Source organism: Protopterus annectens, chromosome 3.part1 (genome assembly GCF_019279795.1).
Source record: "Protopterus annectens isolate FY-2018-M chromosome 3.part1, PAN1.0, whole genome shotgun sequence".
Taxonomy (NCBI): domain Eukaryota; kingdom Metazoa; phylum Chordata; order Ceratodontiformes; family Protopteridae; genus Protopterus; species Protopterus annectens.
The window spans coordinates 588,943,146-588,955,465 of NC_056732.1; positions in this window are offsets into that span (position 1 = coordinate 588,943,146).

The following is a 12,320-nucleotide window of genomic DNA, read 5'->3' on the forward strand; positions in this document are numbered from 1 at the left end:
ACCCTGAACTTGATTCCATTGTTGTACATGAAGGCCTGCTGTTTTGAAGTTACCAGAAGGAGCCAACAAAGAGTTTGCCTTTTGAGTCAAAAGCATGGCTGGTGTAAGAACCTCAGGATTATCTGGATCGTTTCACACTGGTACTAAAGGTCTTGCATTCATAATAGCCATGACTTCTGCCATAAAGGTGCTTAAACTCTCATGGGTAAGATGAGTAGGCTTATCTTGGAGCAACATTGCATCCAAGATGCATCGAGCTACACCTATTAGTCTTTCCCAAACACCTCCCATATGAGATGAGCGTGGAGGATTGAACACCCATGTGCATCCTTTGTCTTGTAGATAATCTTGTACTGCTGTATCACCTGCACAAATATTCAGTTCCTTACAAGGTCCCAAAAAGTTTGCCCCTCTATCAGAGTGAAGTAACTTTGCTGGGTCATGGATTGAAAATAATCTTCTCAAGGCATTAATAAAACTGGAAGCTGATATAGATTAAATTAGTTCTATATGTACAGCTTGTGTAGACAGACATATAAAAAGTACTGCCCAGTGTTTGTTGTCAGCACTACCTCCTTTAGCACAGCAGCTTACCACTGTCCATGGGCCAAAAACATCAATACCCATGCTAGTGAATGGTGGTTCAGGAGTCACTCTATCTTCTGGTAAATATGCCATCTTTTGACTTTCTAATCCCCTTCTCAGTTTATGACAGATAACACATTTGTGAATAACTGCAGACATCAGGTGTTTACCACCGAGGATCCAGAAACCTGCAGCTTTGATTGCACCTTCTGTTATGTGACGTCCTTGATGAGCCACTTGGTTATGGCAATATCTCAGAATCAGTGCAGCAATGTGATGATTGTGGGGGATGATAATTGGTTACTTCTCTTGTTCAATGTTGCAAAGGACAAGAGTCCGCCAACTCTCAGCAGCCCATCTGATCTATAACAGCACTAAACTTCTAGAAATTACTTTGTTTTGGCAATGCCTTTTTCTCTTTTATGCAGTCATATTCCTTTTTGAAGTGTTTGTGCTGAACAGAATAGATGGTCACATTCTTTGTTTGTAAAGTTCCTCTAAGCTAACTTGCTGATGAAAACTTTTCCAGCCTCTAAGTAGTGAGCTATCTGATTTTTTCTGAAAACTTTTGGCAATATGAATGTCTGGCTGTAGTTTCAACTAGTGTCTTCCAGTTTGAAAATCTTTCAAAACAATGTGAATGAATAGTGGAATCAGAAGCTCTAGTGCTGAAGCTTGCAACTGCTGGTTTAATTTCAGGATCAGCTTCAGGATCTATGAGAGAATAACCAGTAGCTGTGTCATTTGAATTGTCTTTAACTGGCTGGAAAAGAAACGAAGGGCCTGAGAACCATATAGTGTTCTGAAGGAAGGCTGTCTGTGTGGGACTTGTAGCATAATCAGTAGGGTTTTGCTCTGTTGGTACATAGAACCACTGATCAGGATGAGTTACTTGTCTGATTCTATTTACTCAGTTAGGGACATAAAGAAAGAATCTTCTAGAGGTATTGCAGATGTACCCCAGGACTGTTTTACTGTCCGTAAAGAATTTCACAACATCCAGTAACCTTTTGATGAATTCTGTGAAATCTCTCTTTACCTTTGGCTTTTTTAAAGGTTCTACGAAGAGAGTTCAGGCACTTCATGGCTTGTTCTCTATTACAAGGTAAATGATCCCTGGGTGTGCAAAACGGCAGGGGGGCCACACACCTGTTATTATCATCCTAGTAAGTCTCTCTGTCCATGATCCAGAGAAAGGCTTGATCTTCTATGGACAGGGCTTGTTTATTACTGTGCTTTGATTTCTGGAACACTGAAATCCCTAGATTATCAGTTTTTATGTTAAAGCTGGTATCTTCTTTGCTGTGTGAAGAAGAGTCCCAAAACTGTGTTAAATTATCATAGCTTTCTTTAACAGTAACATTTTTTTTGGCATGGACTGAAAAAGGATGTGCGGACATTTGTTAACACAGACATCTTGAAGGAACTGATGCTGTTTGGCTGGTGAGCTGATCCCAGGCAAACTTCTTCTACAATGACCCACCCCAAGTCAAGTCTCTGAGCATAAGGGGCAGTGACCGGTCCATTAATTTGCTCATGCACTTTGTGTACTTCTAAAATGTCTCTTCCAAGAAGCAAAAGGATAGAAGCACCAGAATTAAAAGCTGGAATGAGGTGAGCAATTGGGCAGATGTGAGGGTGATGATAAGCCACCTCTGGAGAAGGAATTTCTGACTTCTCATCGGGTATCATGCCACACTCTATCAGTGTAGGTAATGGGAATCACTTTTCCTTATCAAAAGATTCAATAACAAAGTCTATGGCTCTCCTGCCTGCAGTTTCAATAATGCCTGTGCATGTCTTTAGAGTATAGGGAACTGCAGTTGTTTTAATGTTAAAGATATCAAAAAAGTCTGACCTTGCAAGTGATTTGTTGCTCTGCTCATCAAAAATTGGATAAATCTTCACTGCTTTGCCTCTTTTCCCAGTGGGATACACAGTGACTAAACAGATTTTAGAACATGACCATAGATTTTTACCTTGGCCACAGATTTCAGTGCACTTAGACATCACTGAAGAAGGGGATTCCTCTTTTTGCTCCCTGCCCTGATCTTTCCTGGCTTCTACCATCCCTGCTGGTTGTGGAGGTGGATCAGGGTGTACGGCTGCTATGTGTTTCTCACTGCCACATTCTGTGCACTCGACTGATATTTTACAGTCTTTAGCTATATGCTTAGTAAATTCACAGCACTTGAAACAGATGCCATTTTGTTTAAGAAAGGACATTCTCTCCTCATTAGGCTTAACTCTAAACTATTTGCACCTTTTCAGAGGATGAGGCTTCCGGTGAATTGGACATTGACTATCAGGACTTTCTATAGGGCTCACCTTGCTGCTGTCTTGACAGTTTGTGGCCCATGAAGGTACAACTGTTTTATGTGTGAACACACAAGTATTACCATGAGGTCTGGAAGGCTTTTCTGGTCTGGATGGTGGATTACTGCTGCTAATGAAGGCAAAGCTGGGGTCACTCCTAATCTTTGCTTGCTGCTGAATGAAGCTAGAAAACACAAAGAAAGGGGGAAAAGCTATTCCATTTTTCTCTTTGTATTTAGCTCCAACAGTTGCCCACTTTTGTTGCAAGGTATACGGTAGTTTCTTCACTACTGGATTAGTACCACGAGCAGTGTCTAAATATGAAAGCCCTGTCAAATAGCCCTCCTCTTTAGCACACTCTATTTCTAGAAGAAGACCGCCCAGTTGTTGTAATTTTATACTGTCTTTAGTGCTCATCTTGGGGAAGACTTCAAGCTTTTTCAGTAGAGCACCTTCACTTGCTTCAGGTGAACCATACCTTTCCTTCTAGCGTCTGCCATGCCATGTTAAGTCCTGCCAAAGGGTTAATTAAATGTACTCTATGCATGCTTTTTGTTTGCTCTGCTGACTCTTTGCCCAACCATTTTATCATTAAGCCCATCATTTCTGCAGCTGCCAAATTTAAGTCTCTAGTTGCACTCAGAAAGGAGAACTTCCGTGCCCAATAGTTTTTTTGGACAGTCATCAGATTTGATGAAACCTGAGTTAACCATTTCTTTGCGGATAAGATACTTTGTGACAGCTTGTATGTTTTGGTGTTCAGGCATGTAATCTTTAGGCTGTGGTAGTGAGAGTCTGGGATTTCTACTTCTAAGGAGCTCTGGAGGTTGTTCCTTTGTTGGTTTGACACTGCTGACATCACAAGACTGACGGGGCATACTCAGGACATCTGCTGGCTTTGGGCTGAATTCTTCTTGCATAATCTTAGGTGACTGCTGGCTTGCATGCACACTAGTAAGTTTCTGGATGTACTTACTTGTACATTCAGCAGAGGAGAGAGGTTTCTCTGGGACTTCTGGTTCTAAGTGAGTTATCTCGCTTACTGATGAATCTGCTTACAGGTAAGCAGCAGCCTCTGCTGCTGCCGCAGCAGCTGCACTCTGGCACTGAAGAATATGTAGGTTAGCTTCCAATTCTGCCTTTTGTCGCATCATAATGGCTTCTTTTTCAGCAAATGCCAGTTGGGCACATGCCGCATCTGCTTTGGCACGAGCTCTGATTGCTAAGGAACATGCCGAGGACATCTTACTGGATCTTGATGATTTTGAGCCATGTGACCATGTATCATGTTTTGGGACACTAGAGCTGTTCTCCCTGCCGTGCTGTGTCATCGGGGACATATCCTCAGATTTATACCTCTTCCCTGATCTCAGACTCATATTTGCAGTGCAGTGACCTTTTGTATTCAGGACTGCAAGGATTTACTTTTTACTGTTCCATTCTCACAGCACTGTGCTAGGTGTAGTACAGATAAATGGACAGCTTAACACTTTAAGAAAATCCAATAAGCGAATGAATCAGGGTTTCTTGTAGCTTTACTGAAATTTCTTAACTTTAATACTTTTGTCTCAAAAAGTGCAGTTCTTTTGCTAGGGAGGCCCCTTTAGCACTAGGAGCATGTGGTGATGTCCAGTTTGGTCAGGCCTAGGCTGCCAGGGGGAAGCTCACCTTAATGGAATGTGTGACCGAAGCCCTGAGGAAGAAACAGTAGAAAAGACAGTGGCAACAAAGTTGTAACCCCCAGATGCCAAGATAGCTTTGTGGCTTAGTGGTTCCTCTCAGTGGGCCTGTGGTCACAGTCACCGGTGCTACAGAAATCTCAGCAAAAATCTCAGTAAAACCTCCACCGCTGGTGTTTGGGTGGGCAGGCCAATGGTACAGGCAAAATCAGACTAAATCAACACATAGACGAAGACAATGCAGACGAGACAAAGAAGACATAGATCGAATCTCTGAAGGAGTCCTTTAGTTTATTAGAGCCACCCCTTTCTTTAATCACAGGAAAACATGGTTCTCGCTTCTTAGCTGAAACCTGACATCTATTCTGATTGGGCATCCTATAGAACATCATCAGAAAAGTTAGGAAGATTGCACTGATGGTCTGAAGGCTCCAAACTACGATGCTGGTACATCAGTCCGAGATGGGGAAACAGAAGACAAAAATGTGGTCCCTTCAGAACCCTCTTCGACAGTTTTTTGCTTTTTCTTGGACTGAAGGGGAACACCTGAAGATGAAAAGTAAGTAGCAATGGAAGTCTGAGTCAAGGCCTTAAGACATCTGATTCTAAAAAAATATTAAGGTTATGAAGCCTGCTTCAGACAGTTTTCAGAATAAAAGACTGGAGAATATTAAACTAGCAGATATCATGAGACTTTCCAAGACAGAAAACTTAGGCTGTGTGGGAGCCCTTGTATGGGATTTGTCTACCACACACATTTTTCCCTTCTAACAAACATACAAGAACATATTCACAAAATCTTTAGTCAAAATATAAAAGGAGTTTCCCTAATGACCACTTCTCTGCTCATAAGCTATGATACAAGTTGACATCTGACACTGAAGATGCAAAATAGACTGGATGCCTGATGAACTATTAAATGGCAAGAAAGTTCTGAATTTTTCCATTGCACATTCTCATGCTTAAATGGATTAGTGACACATGAGGAAGGCACCCAAAATCTTTTGTAAACTGGATGGCGGTCAGATAGTATTAGCAGGATATGTCTCATTTAGCTATATGCTACTGAAACAGTAATCTAACAGTGAACATTTTCTTTTTTCTAAGAAGGGTGCTATTATTTTTCTGGAATAGTATCTTTCACTGTATTCATATACCAGGTCAGGTAACAAATATTCAACATTTCAGGCTTCAAATTTCTGTAGAACCACTTTGCAAACTACAATGTTCATAAGAGTAACACATTGTCTATTAATCTTTTATAAAAATAAATACTGGTAATATCAAGAAAAGATATACCTATGCAACACAGTACCTCCCAAGATGAATAAATTGGAAACATATGTTTATAAACTAGGAAATAATATATATATGGGTCTACTTTGATAGAAAACACATTTCACTAAAACTTTGTTTGTGTCTTTCGGCTTTTTCCCGGTTAGGGGTTGCCACAGTGGAACTCCGGTCCGCTAATGATTGGTAGTGGATTTTTACGTACCGGGTTACCAGCCCTGACACACAACCTTCAACGAAGGCATGCCCCATTCACGTATGCCTCCACACAGAAGACGCTCTAGCTGAGAATCGAACGGCACAACGTCTTGCTATGAGGCGACAACGCTACCGCAGCACCACCACCGCAGATTTCACTGAAACTAATTTCATTGAAACCTCATTTTACTGAAAATGAATTGCCTGAGCACAATTCACTGAAAGCTGACTTCACTGAAAACTCATTTGACTGAAACTCATTCCGTCTTAACAGGTATATGTCCTGTTTCCCACTGTATTGCAGTCATGGAGTTAGTATATATAGTAAGGGGGGAGTGGGGGTGTGTGGGAGGCATAGCCCCCCACCTATTTTAAATGCTGTAAACCATAGATACAGATTCTTACAAGTCAAGTGAATAACTCTTTCCAGAAAATAATATATACCCAAACTATGTGGGGAGGGGCTACACCCCCACACACCCCATTGTGGGGCTGTGCCTGCCAAACACCCTAACTATATATATATATATATATATATATACTAACTCCAGGATTACACTACTTGTACTGAGGGAATTCATTTTCAGTGAAATGAGGCTTCGATGAAGTGAGTTTTAATGAAATGTGTTTTCAATCAAACAAAGTAGACATATATATATATATATATATTTATATATATATATATATATATATATATATATATAAATATGTGTGTGTATATATTATATATATATATATAAATATGTGTGTGTGTGTGTGTGTGTGTGTTTGTATATATATATATATATATATATATATATATATATATATATATATATGGGTCCACTTCACATGACTGAAACTAAAAATACTGAATTTCATTTGTCTGAAAGCACAATACCTAATTTTCAAAATACTGAAAACTCATTATTTGACTGAATCTCATTATACTGAATGCTTACACTCCTGAATTTCAAAATACGGAATTTTAAACCATAAACAAGCACACGTACAACACCAAACTCTTTTCAAAACTTAAAAACTACTTACTTACCCACTTAACAGAAACTGGATGATATAAAATGAAATTATGTGGGGGGGGGCTATACCACCCATATCCCCATGGTGGGCTGTGCAGCCCACACTCCTCAACTACATATATATTAACTCAAAGTTCGCACTACAGTGGGGAAAAGGGCATACAGCTTTTACTTATCTTACAGTACAGTGCACATTGTCACTACTGCCTGGAGCACACAAAACATCCACCATATCACTTTATATCCTTCCATAAAAATGTAAAGAGACATACCCACATTAAAAAACACAGCAAAACTACTTTCTATACTATTATCATTATTCTGACAGTTAGCACTTTAAGTTATAGTAATGTGTTTTTATCATAAGCAAGTCACAGGTTAAGGGAAATGCATATCAAATCTATAGCTTAAAATTCAGTATTTTGAAATTCAGGATTGTAAGCTTTCAGTATAATGAGATTCAGTCAAATGAGTTTTCAGTATTTTAAAAAATTAGGTGTTGTGGTCTCAGTCAAATGAAATTCAGTATTTTGAGTTTCAATAATGTGAAGTTGACCAGTGTATGTATATATATATATATATATATATATATATATATATATGTATATATATATATATATATATATATATATATTTATGTGTGTGTGTGTGTGTGTGTGTGCGTGTATATATATATATATATATATATATATATATATATATATATATATATATATATATATGGGTCTACTGCTTTTCATCGAATGCCACATATTTGAAAAAGAGCAGTAGACTGCTCAGTTACGCGAAAGTGAACTTATTCGAAAGTGCACTTTCGCAAACTCAGCTTCTACGAATGGATCGCACCACAGTGGAGGACAGCAGGAAAACATGCTTTGTCCCCCACTGTGGTGCGGTAGTTACGGACCTTAGGGTTAGGGTGTGGGTCATGGTAAGGGGATAGCTAGTAGGTCAGTTAATTGTGTTTGAGATCATAAACCTGACAAAAGAAGTGTTTGGCAATTATGAATGGAGGTTATTAGAAAAGGCTTAATATTTGTTCCAAGTAGCAGAGCAAAACAAGTTGCTTCAACCATTGAATTAAAATGCATACTAGGAAAATTGACTTTAAATCTTTTTTATTTTTCAAAAATGTAAATACAAGTGATCAAAACAGAGGTATATTAACAAAGCCAAGAACATTAATTGCATGTATTTATATGACTCTGTTAACCTTTGAAAAAAAATGTGAAAAAGACATTAACGCTTTACTAACACAACTAAAGTAGAACTTTAGAAAAATAAAATTGGAATAGAAACAGATTTTACAAAACTTAAACACTAATACTAATATAAATATAATAAAAGCAGATGCATGAGAAGTATTGGCGGTGATAGGACAGATTATTTATTATGAAAAAATGTTAGAAATGTTGAAAAACAAATGTTTACAACTTTGTCAACATAAGTGACAATTGCAAACCCATCCATCCATCCATCCATCCATTTATCCACAATCCATTTTCCCATTTTTTGCACATGAGATCGGGGTGTCACCTCAACTGTGACAATTATCTAGAGCCAAGGGATATGTGTCTTAAAGAAATGGTTGATAATGGAATCATGTCAAAAACAATGTTTGATTTCAGGGTTGTTGAACAAGCTAAAATATCTATAATGTTTGGAACTCCAAAAATTCACAAATGTTTAAATGACCCACATATAAGACTAAATGCAGGAGGGGAAGGTTTAAAATCAAGACTATTTTTCATTTTCATGGGGGCTGCTAAGACCCCGGGTTATGTAAATTTGATATGTACCTTCTGGGGAAAGAATTTTGCATATACAGATGGTTTATTTAAAAATGTTTGGTATTGGTATCATTTTGTAAATTCTGTGGGGAATTCATAAATGTTACTGCAACATGTTTATCTCATGTACACATCACAATAACCCTTTTGAATTCAGAGATACTGTGCGGCATGGTGCTCTAGCACAAAGACATACAATACTACATAGGGCTTGCTCCATGTCCTTGCCATATGCTAATGAGGGAGTCAGGGTTAATGCATATGCTAATTAGCTATGTGTTTTCTCTCTGTCTCTCTCTCTCTCTCTCTCTCCACCTCCTCTCTCTCTCTTTCTCTCTCGCTCTCTCTCTCTCTGTCTCTCTCTCTCTCTTTCTCTTCTGTAACTGCCTCTAGGAAGGGATCAATGACCCAAGAGATTTGTGAAATCACTTGGATATGTAGATCAGCATGTCTAGCCCTACTAGATTGCAGCAGAGAACATAGCCTTTTGGCTATATTCATCTACTAGCACTTAAACAAATACAGGCATCTGAGGTGGGGGGAACCACTAACCACAAGAGACACTACACTTATGCTTTAATGGCACTTAAACCAGTAAAGTGATCAAGGATGAGGGGACCACTAGCCACCAGTGATAGGACACCTCCATTAGGGCACCTAGACCAGTAACGGGACTGAGGGTGGGAGGACCACAAGCCACCAGGGATACTATACTTGTGCCATAGGGGCACCTAACTGAGTAAGGGGATCAGGGTGGGGGAACACTATTTACCAGGGATACTAAACTTGTGCTGTAAGTGCACCTAAACTAGTAGGGGGATCTGGTTGGAGGTAACCATTAGACACCGAGCATATGACTTGCAAAATGAGATGGCAGACAACTCAGGGACAGTTACGGGGAATGTGGCACATGTGTGTGTGTGTGTGTGTGTGTGTGTGTGTGTGTGTGTGTGTGTGTGCGTGTGTGAATGTTGTACTTGTGTGTGTGGGAGAGTAACTTGAGGAAGTAGGCTTATGCCTACAAGATTCAGTCACAGCAGTAAACTACTGAAACATGCAGGTCAGCAATGATCTTCACATCACAATAGTTAACTGTAATCCAGCTATATGCAAATTAGTGAATAATTAAGTCTTTTGTCATTACAGCTAACATGTCTGAAATACAAAATACCATGTAGTGGGAGCAGGACCTTTTTTGTGCTAGGCCCTTTGAGGAATACCCAGCGATTTGTTTTTTGAATGGAGCTAAAGTGCAATTGATTTATTTCACTTTTTTGCAAACAGAATTTTTAAGACTAAAAGTAACAACATCCAGTACTGCAGCTGTCTTTTTTATAGAAATTAGGATTAATTATACAAATAGTACTAGTAATTCATTACTTAATTTATATAGAATGTATCCAATAAAATTAAGGGAGAAAACAATATATAGTTGGGCAAAAGCAGTTAAAGATTTAACAAGTGATCAAGAAATAATAAGAGAAGGGAGGACGTTGCTGGAGAATAGATTTCTAATTATAAGATATCCCCTGGAAAAAATGCAAGACAGTGTAAGTAAAGCCTTGTATAAAAAAAAGAAGTGAAGAAAAAGGGAAAAATTGCATGGATTGGGAGAAAGGCAATGGCCATCACCCATTCGGTAGATGTGAAGAATATCTGAAATAGAATACATGACAATTGGAAAATGTTATTTTCACATGATTATCTGGCAACCAAATTAAGTAAACATTTTTACAAACAAACAAGGATGAAGAATAACTTCTTGAACAGGGAGCATTAGAAGGGTATTAATAAAATAATGATCTGTAAATGCAATGATTGTTCACAGTTCAAGTTCATTGTAGAATGACCTAATTGCTATATTTCCTCTATATAAAGATTAGTTAGGTCACCAAGATATTTTTCCTGTATCTCTGATTATATAAAGTTCACAAAAACCAAACGACTTTACCAACCAGGTAAATAAAGCAAAGAAAAGGACCGGCAGCTTGTAAAGAAATGCTGTTTATTATACCACTCAACGATTCACAGTGCAGTTGCGTAAAATCATGAAATAAAATCCACTGTATACGAAATACATAAACCTCAAGCGCTTTCACCCGGGCTCTCCCAGGCTTTGTCAAGACAACTTAAAAAAGTTACTTCTCTCTTTTATATCTTTCATTGAGAGTAATCATTCAATTAATTAAACAATTGTCCAATATACAGATCGTATACAACTTGTTTGTTTTCTTAGTAACATCTGAACTTTGAAAACTCTATGTAGCATATCATAATCAGTTGCTATGTTATTATTTGTATAATAAAAATCACTTTCAAAATCGAAACAAATGCATTTTTTAAAAACCTATAAAATACAATATAGCATAACAATTAATTATTAATTAAATACATATTCTGTTGTGAATAATTTGGTATGATGCCCCATCTCCTATTTTAACATATGATGTTAATAATTATTATACATTATTTTTATATGCCTGGTCTTTTAGATGATGTAGTGCTCAAATTTGGTATAACAGAGGAGATGGGGCATCATACCAAATTATTCACAACAGAATATGTATTTAATTAATAATTAATTGTTATGCTATATTGTATTTTATAGGTTTTTAAAAAATGCATTTGTTTCGATTTTGAAAGTGATTGTTATTATACAAATAATAACATAGCAACTGATTATGATATGCTAGATAGAGTTTTCAAAGTTCAGATGTTACTAAGAAAACAAAAAAGTTGTATACGATCTGTATATTGGACAATTGTTTAATTAATTGAATGATTACTCTCAATGAAATATATAAAAGAGAGAAGTAACCTTTTTAAGTTGTCTTGACAAAGCCTGGGAGAGCCCGGGTGAAAGCGCTTGAGGTTTATGTGTTTCGTATACAGTGGATTTTATTTCATGATTTTACGCAACTGCACTGTGAATCGTTGAGTGGTATAATAAACAACATTTCTTTACAAGCTGCTGGTCCTTTTCTTTGCTTTATCTCTGATTATATACTTTATAGTGGATGTGAGGGAAACTGGAATATCATTAAGCATATGGATTTGGTAACATCTGTTTTCTATATGAAAAAAAAATACTTTAATGGATGTTAGCAGTGGATTTTAGTGGTGGTTTACTTGTAGCTGGAAAACATTTTACATTGTTTTGTTGGACTCCTTTAATGATGGGAGGCTGGGGATCCAATTTTGACTTTACAATGGCAGTTTTGTTGAAAGCTATTGAACCATGAAAGGGAGCATTGGCTAATGCCATAGGTGATAAGGGAGTCGGAGAGTAGGCTGTGATCTACTAGGTTGAAAACCTTAGCAGACTCAATAAAGATAGGTCTGGTGAACCATCCTTTGTCGATGTTCATCACGATGTCATTAGTGAGAGGGAAGAGAGCAGTCATTGAGTTCCTGTCTAACTAAAATTTATGCTGTGAGAG